An 11,058-nucleotide genomic window follows, 5' to 3' on the forward strand; every position below is an offset into this window, starting at 1 on the left:
TTCTCTGGCTCCGCCCTTTCTGGATGGGCTGACTTGTCTCTAAGGGAGGGGAGTCCTCCGTGGGTGAAGCCTCACACTGGATCAAATGTTAGGCCCAAGCATTCAACGGAGAAGACAGTCCGAAGAGGAATGCTTGCTTCTGTGTTATAGCTCAGTTCTCAGTGTGATTTTTTCTTCTTGTTACGATGGTGTTCTTTTCTTAGAAGGAGCGCACGGCCGCGTAGCGAAGCGGAGCGGCCGTGCTCTGCTGGAGCCTCTTTTGCCCCACTCCCAAGAGTTTCACGCAAGAGGACAGTAGAGAAACATTTACAAGGAGCACTCACAGTTGGGCTCCACTGGGCGGGTGCAGATTCGTGGCTTTTCCCTGCCTGATGTCCCAAACAGGGCAGCTGGCTTCTGCGAAAGCCCGCCGGTTTTCACATTCTGGAGCTAGAAAGACTTTTGATTACCATTTTAATTTCCTCAGTAGTGATGAGGCTGCTTAGACATGCAAGATCTTCCTGATTCAACCATGAAATATTGTAAGAGTACAAGAATTTATCCAAACAACAAAGAGGTACCATCTCATGTCACAGAGACTGGCACACATAAAAAAGAATAACAATTAGTGCTAGCAGTGTTGTGGGGAAAAGGATCTCTCATTCACTGCTGGTAGGAATGCCATCCTTTTATCCTTTATGGAAAACAATATAAAAATTTCTCAAAAAACTGGAAATTGTGATCACATATGATCTAAGTATACCACTCCAAGGGATATACTTTAGGAACACAAAAACACAACACAAAAAGGCCTTTTGCACACCTAAATTCATTTCAGTGTCATTTACATTATCTAGAATCTGGAAACAACCCAGATACCTGAAAACAGATGAGTGGCTAAAAAAATCTGTGGTATATGTCCACAATGGAATATCATGCAGTCATCAGAAAAAATAGTCATGAAATTTTCTATACATAAATAGATATAAAAACTATTATTATTATTATTTTTAAATATGGAACGCTTCACGAATTTGCGTGTCATCCTTGCGCAGGGGCCATGCTAATCTTCTCTGTATCGTTCCAATTTTAGTATATGTGCTGCCGAAGCGAGCACATATGAAAACTATTATGCTGAGTGAAATAAGTATAAGGAAGAAATGTAGCCACAGAATTGGCTTCATCTTCGGTTTTTAAGTAAAATAGAAAACATTTTTGTAATAAAACATGAGACTATAGAGATGAGAGCTTCATAGCCCAGTCCAAGATATTAAGCTTACTACAAAGACTGATGAGTTCAGTTAGAGAAATAACTACATTTATAACTACCATGAAAATGGTAGTGAATGAGAGAAATAGAATGCCTGTATTGAATCAGGCAAGTGGTGGGGGAGGAAGGAGATTAAGGACATTGTTGGTGAGAATGTTGCACTGGTGAAGAAAAGTGTTCTTTTATATAAATATTTAGCTTTATATATATACATATATACTTATATATGTTACTAAAACCCAACTACAAATATACTTCTAATCATGGTGCTTAAACAAAAAAGTTTTATAAAATAAAAAATGCATTTGTTTTGTCCCTTATCCTTGTCAACTTTTAGTGCATTTAATATTTTAATTTAAAGCATATAATTTTGGGAGAATTGAAATTGGTCATTCTCAGTACTCACTCTTAGCTCTACTCTCAAGAATCATCTCTGACATTGCAATTTCAGGGCTATTGAGTTTGATATTTTAAACCTAAGCTATTCTTGTGTGAGAGTAGGATGTAAGTGTACTTTTCCTTTACATTTTTTTTCTTTTTTCTTTTTTTATCTTTATTTAAACACCGTGATTACAAACATGATTATAGTTGTATGATTACAGTCATGTAAAGAACACCCCCCCTTCACCAGTGCAACATTCCCACCACCAATTTCCCAGATCTCCTTCCTCCCCACCCCCCTACACCTGTACTCGAGACAGGCTTTCTACTTCCCTCATTCATTCACATTGTTATGATAGTTTTCAGTGTAGTCATCTCTCCAACTGCACTCATCACTCTATGTGATGAGCTTCATGTCCTGAGCTGCACCTACCAGCCTTCATCTCTCTTGTCTCTGAGATACTGTTAAAAATGTCTTTCATTTTTCTTAAAGCCCATAGATGAGTGAAACCATTCTGTGTCTTTCTCTCTCTCTCTGACTTACTTCACTCAGCATAATAGATTCCATGTACATCCATGTATAGGAAAATTTCATGACTTCATCTCTCCTGATGGCTGCATAGTATTCCATTGTGTATATGTACCACAGTTTCTTCAGCTACTCATCTGTTGAAGGGCATCTTGGTTGTTCCAGAGTCTGGCTATTGTAAATAGCGCTGCAATGAATATAGGAGTAAGGAAGGGATTTTTGTATTGTATTTTTGTGTTCCTTGGGTATATTCCTAGGAGTGGTATAGCTGGATCGTATGGAAGCTCACATTTTCTTGGGATCTAATATTGTTAAGAACTTTTCTATTATTTTTTTGTGGGGGCACACTTGTTGAAGCTCAGGGGTTACTACTTGCTATGCACTCAGAAATCGCTCCTGGCTTGAGGGGCCATATGGGACACTGGGGGGGATCCAACCGCGATCTGTCCTAGGCTCATGTCATACCGCTCCACACCATAGCTCTGGCCCCATATTGCTAAGAACTTTTTTGTGTGATGAAAGTTCTTATAGTCTATATGTGGTAAAGTGTTATTTTAAGTGTTTTCCTAATTCTCTATAAACTGATAAAATTGTCTATAAACTTGTAAAAATAGTTTTGGTTGTTGTTGTTGTTGACTTGGAACAGTATTGTGTATGTTCACTTACTAACTCCTTGTCTGAAAAGCAAACTGTGAATATATTATGAATATTATTTCCGCATATATTTTTGGGGGGCGTCACACCCGATGAAGCTCAGGGGTTACTCCTGGTTATGCGCTCAGAAATTGCTCCTGGTTTGAGGGAACATATGGGACGCCGGAAGAACGAACCATGGTCTGACCTAGGTTACCTCTTACAAGGCAGATGCCTTACCGCTAGCTCCACCACTGCAGCCCATTTCCATATATTTTTAATTTAATAATGTTTTATTTTATTTATTGGTAAAGGGGATTCATTATTAGTGCTTGGGGCCTGAAGACACTGGCCCACTGTATCAGATGTTGGGTTACAATATGCAATGCTGCTCTGTCTAGAAATCTAAGATGACCATTAACACATCTAATTATGCTGGAACTCTGCAGTGTCAGGGATTTAACTTGAGATCGCTATTTGCAAAGCACAAATTAGATACTTTGGAGATAGCTTTGTTTATCTCTTATAAGATTCTATAATGAGTAGAACTGAAATTTTGATGGAAATCTATTTACTTTTTTTACAGTATTGTTTCAATTGTTCCACAGAAGCTCAGCTTATAATAAGGGTGCAGACATATATTCCTCTTCAAAAAAAAAAAAAACTTGTCTGTAAAAATGGACTCACCCCAAATACTTTTTATAAACATGGCTATTGATTGTTTCATCATCGTATTTGTAAAAGAAATGTTTATTCCCTATTTGTTTTCTATGGAAATTATTTCTGGACTCTGTGGCAATCCTTTTATAATCTATTAACTTTATAATCTCTATGCTGACACTTGTAATCATTATAATTTTCTACTACTTTTCAAAATAGGTCATAAAGTCATGCAGCTTTGTGCTTTTTAATACAGATTTGCTACCCTACTTTTTCTAACAGTAGAAATTGCACCTGATAAGTGAAAGAATAAGTAAAATACAGTATACTTATATTAGAGAGTATACTAGTAAATTAAAAAACTAAGAGGTTCATGTTAGGAAGATAAGTCAAACAAGTGAGTAAAAACAATAATTTTATTTCAATATAGTTTACAGTCAAAACATTACAATAAATCATCAACCAACCAATATTTTCTTAATAAAAATAATATACTTGCTCCAAAGTAATGTGTTTTTTGTTGGGTAATAGAAAGATTCTCTATATTGGCTGGAATGGTTGTTACCTGACTGATTTCATTTGTGAAATTTATTTACCTGTTTTTAAAAAATACCAACATCTAATTTTTGGCTCTTTATGGATACAGCTGCCCTTTAATTTCTAAAAATGTAAAAACAAACAAAAAACATTTAAAGTACTGTTTTTTTTTTTGACAAGTTAACACTGGCTTCATTTCACAGTTACTCTTTATTGCTTTATTTTGCCACCATTTGATGATTTTTATTGTACTCTTAAAAAGCATATAATTTTCTCTAAGTTTCAGTGTATTTAAAGTTCTGTTATGGGCTGAATAGATAACAAAAGGGTTGCAGTGTGTATTTTGCATATGGTAGGCCTGGGTTTTATCCCCGGTTACACTGGAGGTGAACACCGGAGTGTGGCCACAAAATTAAAAAAAAAAAATTATTCTTTCAAGAAGCTGTTCGGGTCTAGAGAGTATTGGAAAAAATATATGTTGAGATAGTTTTAGCCTTTAATCAGAATATTTATGCCATTTAAGCTATTACTAATTCTAATCACATATGGCTACAAGAAATAATAAATGTTAAACACATTTTCCCAATTCTCACTAAAGATAGCATCTTGGAACAAATGTATCACAACTAAAATTTTATATTATTAGAAATTTAATAATCTTTTTTATTTTCACAAAATCTTTATATATTTATTTGGGCATGGGTCCTTGTGTATTTGGATTTAGTTGATATAAATTAATTAAATATTGATATACATAGGGATATCTATAAAGTTAATATTTAATTACAGTGGCTCTAGAATATTAGATGTTCCTGTTTCTTCAATAACTAGCAACTGATGACTGTACTCTATCTTTTTGTCACATTTTATATAAGAGAAAATAAATTTTTGAGATTGTTTTTAGTTAATTCAACATAATACCACTAAAAGCTATACAGTTTTTGTTGTTAAAACTGTATTCCTTAATTCTGAGAAGAATTTCATGACATTGGTTTTTGACATTTTTACCTGTGCTCTGGGATTTATCCACAGACCAGTGGAGAACCATGTTTTCATAGTATGTCTGGACCATTGAAGAATCAATAACTAGTTTACAGTAAAGGGCTTTTGTTTTGTTTTCAATGCTGGTATAGCAACACATAGGTAATTTTTATATAAACAATTATTTGGGGGAGATAAATTTCCAGGGCACAACTTTTCGTACTCATTTATTATTTTTGCTTCTTAAGTGACTTGTAAACAGTGGTACTCAAGCCCTTTTATGTACTAGTTAGTAGGATAGATATATACTCTAATTCTGGAGTTCTCTCAGCCCCATTTTTAAGTTAATAAGTAACTTCCTTTCAATATTAAAAATCATCACTATCCCAATCATATTGGGCAAACCAGCTTCTCTGCATACTCAGAAGTCTTAATGTTAAGCATTTGGAGACAGTTTGTCCAGTTTTTCCAGCCATGCGCATAAATTTGGTGATAGTTCATTGTGATTAATCTTTCTTGTCCTCTTTGGAGAGAGATTGTTTTTTTAATGCATTTATTTGCCATTTAACTGTCCTTTTCAGAAAATGTCTTCACATTTTTTTTCTCTATTTCTAACTGGGTAATCTGTTACTGATATGTTCTTAGAATTCTTTTTACGATTGAGATACAAGTCTGTAAAAATGTGTTGTTTGCACTTTTACCCTGTAATCATTCTATTTCCTTCACATCTTCTTTCTGTGGACTTTTATGAACTTGTAAATATGGACAATGCCTAAACTTTTCAATTTTCTTTTTCTTTTATTGTCATTTGACATCAGTCCCAAGTGGCAAGGTATTATTTGTTTAAAAGACTATCTGTATGTATGGGGCCGGAGAGATAGCATGGAGGTAAGGCATTTGCCTTGCACACAGAAGGCCAGTGGTTCAAATCCCATATAGTCCCCTGAGCCTGCCAGGGGTGATTGCTGAGCGTAGAGCCAGAAAGAACCCCTGAGCACTGCTAGGTGTGACCAAAAACAAACAAAAAAACAAAACAAACAAAAAAGACTATCTGTGTGCTATTAAATTGCTCTTAAAATTTGGTCGGATATCAGTGTTTAGTCTATTTCTGCTCCTGTAGTCCATTCCATTGATCTGCTTGTTTATCCCTCGACAACATGATACTTCAATATGGCTGTGTTTAGTAAGATTGTTACATTTTGTCATTTAGATTGAGCGTTTTCTTCCACTTTATCATCTTCCCCCCAAAATTTCTACCCAGTATCATCCTCTTCCTTTTCTCTCTTTTAATAATGAAGAATAAACTCATTCTTATACACAAAAAAGGAAAGAAAAATTTGGGGAAATTTAGTTAAATTTTATTAGAACCATTTAGAGAATTGTAACACCATTGCTCGACTAGTTATTTAATACACAAATTATATATTATATTTTATAATCTTCATTGATATTGTTTAACTTTGAGTATAGAGATTATATATATATATATATATACTTTTTTCAGTGTACAAATAAAGATTATAATCATTATAAATAATACTTCTTTGTTTCCGTAAAATTATCTGCTCTTTAGATGATTACATGTTCGAAATTTTATTAGTTTTTGTGACTCCACCCTGGATTTAGGTGTATCTACCTGAGACCCGCCCATTCCTGGAGGGGTCTTGGGAACCAGATATTACGTGTAACCTTACCTGGAAGACCTCTCCCATTCCCGGGAGTGGTCTTGGGAAGGTTATATAAGGCATTTGACCCAGGGAATTAGGTCTTTTTGGCCTTTTGGTCTTTGCCCAGGATGGAGAGGAATTGGCATTTACCTGGATGGAGAGCTATGGCTGAGAGAGAAGCGAGAATGAAGGGCTGAATGCGTAAATGGTTAGCAGCCACATCTGTTGGCTAGGGCTGAATAAAGATGCTATCTCTCATGAAGCCTGCCTGTGAGTAAGTTCAATACCCGTCGCTTTCCTGGACCCAGACCCGCCAATTAATGGGGTATGGAGTCATGTGGCCGGGGCCTAAGAACAAAGGCCTCCATCCACCATCCAAGCCCATCCTAAGGGCTGTTTCACTACAGTTTTAACCACATGTAATTAACCTAGTCTATGTTGACCATTTTTGAAATTCAAGTTTCAATGATTTAAAGCTCAATAACTTTTTTTAAAAATTAAAATTTCAAGCCTTAGATATATTAATCCTAACTGAAATGTATAGTACTCCATATACAATTTTTATGAACTTTAAAGTATCTTTACTCTTCTTTAATTTGAAGGACATCTTTATTAAACATTGTACTGAAAAATAAACATTAACTCCTGCTTATCTTCCTTCTCATTGCTTTCTCTTACCTTTAAAAAGTGGTTATTTTAGTTTTATAAGATATATGTACTTATTTGTATTTTTTCCAATATATAAGTAAGTTTTCTCATCATCTATTTATATAGAGTTTGTTTATATTTATTTTTCAACAATTTGAACAATATGGACTTTATAATATTTACTTCACACTCATCTTGTTTGGGATTTATTAAGTATAATATGAATATCATTTTATATTATTTTTAATTAAATGATATTTATTTAAATATGTACTGAGTACACATATTCAAGTTGAATATAGAATACACATATATTCAATATGTTAAAATAAATAATATATCCATCACATCTTAAGTTAAGTACTTCATTTTCTTCTAACATTTTTTGTACAACTCTAATGAAGCCTACTTTTCATTGACTATGTCTCCATGTCACTAAAAATTTTCCTATTTCTAATTTGTCCTGATAATATTTTCTGTACTTCAAAGTAAAGTGGGAGAAAAATAGAAAGCACTAATTTATTTGTATCATTACTTGTAATACAAATGTAGTAAATCCTCAAAAACTGTGTCTTGTGTATAATCTACTAATTACTCAAAAGAAAGCTCTCAAAATATAAGAAATATATAAAACAATGATAAAAATAAATGAAAGAGGAATATTAAAGGATCATTAAATACTAAGTATAACCTGAAATTATATGAGTAAACATGTATACTTAAAAATAACAGTATTCAGGGGATGAAGTGATAGCACTGTGGATAGGATACTAGCCTTGCACAGCAGCTAATTTGGGTTGGAATCCTGGCACCACATTTCATCCCAGGATGTGGATGTGGAACAAGAGTGGTCCCTGAGCACACATCTAGGAGTAAGCCCTAAGAACAGTTGAGTATGGCCTCACATACCCAAACAGATAGCAAACAAAAATATCAACATTCATTTATTAAACACAATTATGTAAATATTAAAAACACAGGTACTAAAGTCAGCATTTCATATATTTCTTTAACTGACATTTAAGTATTTATCAATCACATTTGTTTTTGCCTTTTCTTATTCTGAATGGTTTTGTTCCAATAGTTTTGCAACATTTACTACTCTAGGATTGAAGATTAAGACACACTTAATTCTCTCTGAAATCTGTTGGAACAAATTTCTGAGATTACTGATATAAAAATACATTTAATTATTAAATGATTAATTATTAAATCCAGTTTAATCTCTGGCATATCAAATAGTCTCCTGAGACTACCAGGAGGAATTTCTGAGTGCAGAACAAACAGTAAGTAACCCCTTAACCATTGGGTGTGGCCAACAAACAAACAAACAAAAACACAATTATATAGTGACTTTCAGAAATACAGATAACCATTCTGTGTATTATTTATTTGTTTGCTTGTTTGTTCATGAGGATGAATCACACCTGGTTATGCTCAAGGTTTACTCTTGGCTCTATGTTTAAGGATCACTTCTGGTAGTGCTCAGGTGACTCTATGTGATTTGGGGGCTTAATCCATCATTGACTATATGTAAAGTGCCTTACACTACACACTAAATCTCCATCTCAGTTATCATCCAGATTTATAGAAGTACACACAATAAAAGTGAAAGGAAAAGTGATTCAAATATGCTAGATAATTTGCAATGGGTATTTTAAAAATTGGTTTGCAGAAGCAGAGTGATATCATAAGATGGCTAGGACTTTTGCCTTGCCTGCGAGTGACCTTCCACCCTGGCACCTGATGCTGCCAAAAGAGACTCTGATACAGGTCCAGAAATATTTGCAAAGAGCAGCCATGTAAGTCTCCAAAATAAGAATAAAAGGGTTGAAAAGACTAACTGGGTGATATATTTTGGATTTTTTACTTATATATCTACTATTTATTGAATTATATTTTTGAATAAAAATTTTAAAAGAATACTGTACGAGCTATTAAAGATTGCTTTTCTGAACAGTATTCAGTAGGTTACCCTAGTTCACACTATAATAATTTAGCCACACTCCATTTATAATGTTTTGTAAATTTTCTGGCTGTTGGCTTGTGTGTTTGTGTGTGTACCATACATGCAGAAAGTCACATTTTATAGCCAGACCTGTTTATTCATTATGGGAGTGATAACAAATTATCTTCTACATAAATTTAATACAAGTCAAATAAGAAAAAATAAAGAAAAAGAAATTGTACAAAGATGTATAAAAAAGGAAGTTTCATATTAAAACTGGAAAGCAATAGAAGAACATTTTAAAAAAAGATTAAAAAAGTAATGTAAAAACGTAGACATAATGAGATTTTCTTATGGTTAAACGGTATTACATTATCATTTCCTTTATGATTATATGAGATGCATCTTCATTTTAAGGATATTTAGCATATTTAGCAAAATCAGTATATGTAAAATTATAGAAACATTTAGCTCTAAAATAATGGTTTATAGGAAATTGTCACTAATTTATTTTAACAATAGTTGATAACAGTATGGTTTAAAGTCCACATCTAAGATATAATTTCCTCTAACTTAAATTTTATTAATTTTATATAAGCACTTTCTTGTCTTCCCATGATGTATTTTGCCAGAATCAAAAGTTAGAAAGAAACGTTAGTACTTTGACATTTTTGTGTTATTAATTTATTCCTAATTTTTGTTAAATTTGATTTAGGATAAAGTCATCCAGGGGACATTCAATATTTAATAGATTTTAACTGATTACTGGCTTACTAAAATATTATATGTTTATAATATTTTATTAATATATGTGTACTGTTTTGAAACATATAAGATAAATGAATTGAATACATTTGAAATATATGTGTACTGTCTATGATATTTTAAAATGTATACATTAAATACATATTTACTGAAAAATCTTGATCCTCTAAAATATCACTTTATTAAAATACTAAGATCTATACATTTCTATACATATATGCAATAAGCATAATATTTATAGTTGATCAAGTAACATGTTTAAAATATTTTTGAAGAGGAAAAACTTTTTTGTGTGGGACTAGGACATTTGAACTGAATCCAGCAGAGGACTGCATGTGACTTTGGGGATGTATCAGCTATTTGCAAGGCGAGGTATTTGGTCATTGTACCATCGCTATGGCCCATGACCTTATTTTTAATCGATTGATAAGCCCTTCATAAAAATGAAATGAAAAGTAGAATGTACACGAGAGAGACTGATTCATTTTTATTATTATTGTTTCCATTTTAATAGAGCAGAAATATGTCTGACTTCCTAAACTATCACAAGACTGTTGTCTACCAACTTTGCAAATCTTTAAAAAAAGGACACTTAAAAAGTTTTTATGTTAAATTTTTACTATCAGACGACAGAGACTGTGTGTGCAGCCTGTCATCCTTACCCAGAATAGCACCAGCAACACAGTATTACAACATACGTTTTTATATGGGCACAGTAAAAAAAGGGGAAACCATAGACACAGAAACAAGATCTTATTTTCTAGGGTTAAGAACTCACATTTTATAGCAGAAGGGTGCCTCCCATCCTGAACATGTGTCACGTGGATACATCCAGACCCCAGGAGACTGGACAGTGTTAGTCCAATCCAAAACCCCAGATCCCTGACGCAGAAATGATACAGCTCCGGGCAACAACACCAGGAACTAAGCTCCATTGGGAGATTTTTAACACTACTCTGGCACCAACTTGTGCCAGTTTTGATATGACAATGAGGAAAGGAAAACTTGACCTAAGACCAGGCTGTCCTATCACATCACCTAACACTAAATGGAAATCAGA

At 33.5% G+C, this 11,058-nt stretch overlaps 1 non-coding gene across 1 annotated transcript; it reads right to left on the reverse strand.

Annotated features, from left to right (window-relative positions):
- Positions 1-989: 989 nt before the first annotated feature.
- LOC126010453 (U6 spliceosomal RNA) lies at positions 990-1,096 on the reverse strand. The gene has a single exon (XR_007496483.1). It is a non-coding gene; the product is annotated as a U6 spliceosomal RNA (small nuclear RNA).
- Positions 1,097-11,058: the final 9,962 nt, after the last annotated feature.

This window comes from Suncus etruscus, chromosome 5 (assembly GCF_024139225.1).
Source record: "Suncus etruscus isolate mSunEtr1 chromosome 5, mSunEtr1.pri.cur, whole genome shotgun sequence".
Taxonomy (NCBI): domain Eukaryota; kingdom Metazoa; phylum Chordata; class Mammalia; order Eulipotyphla; family Soricidae; genus Suncus; species Suncus etruscus.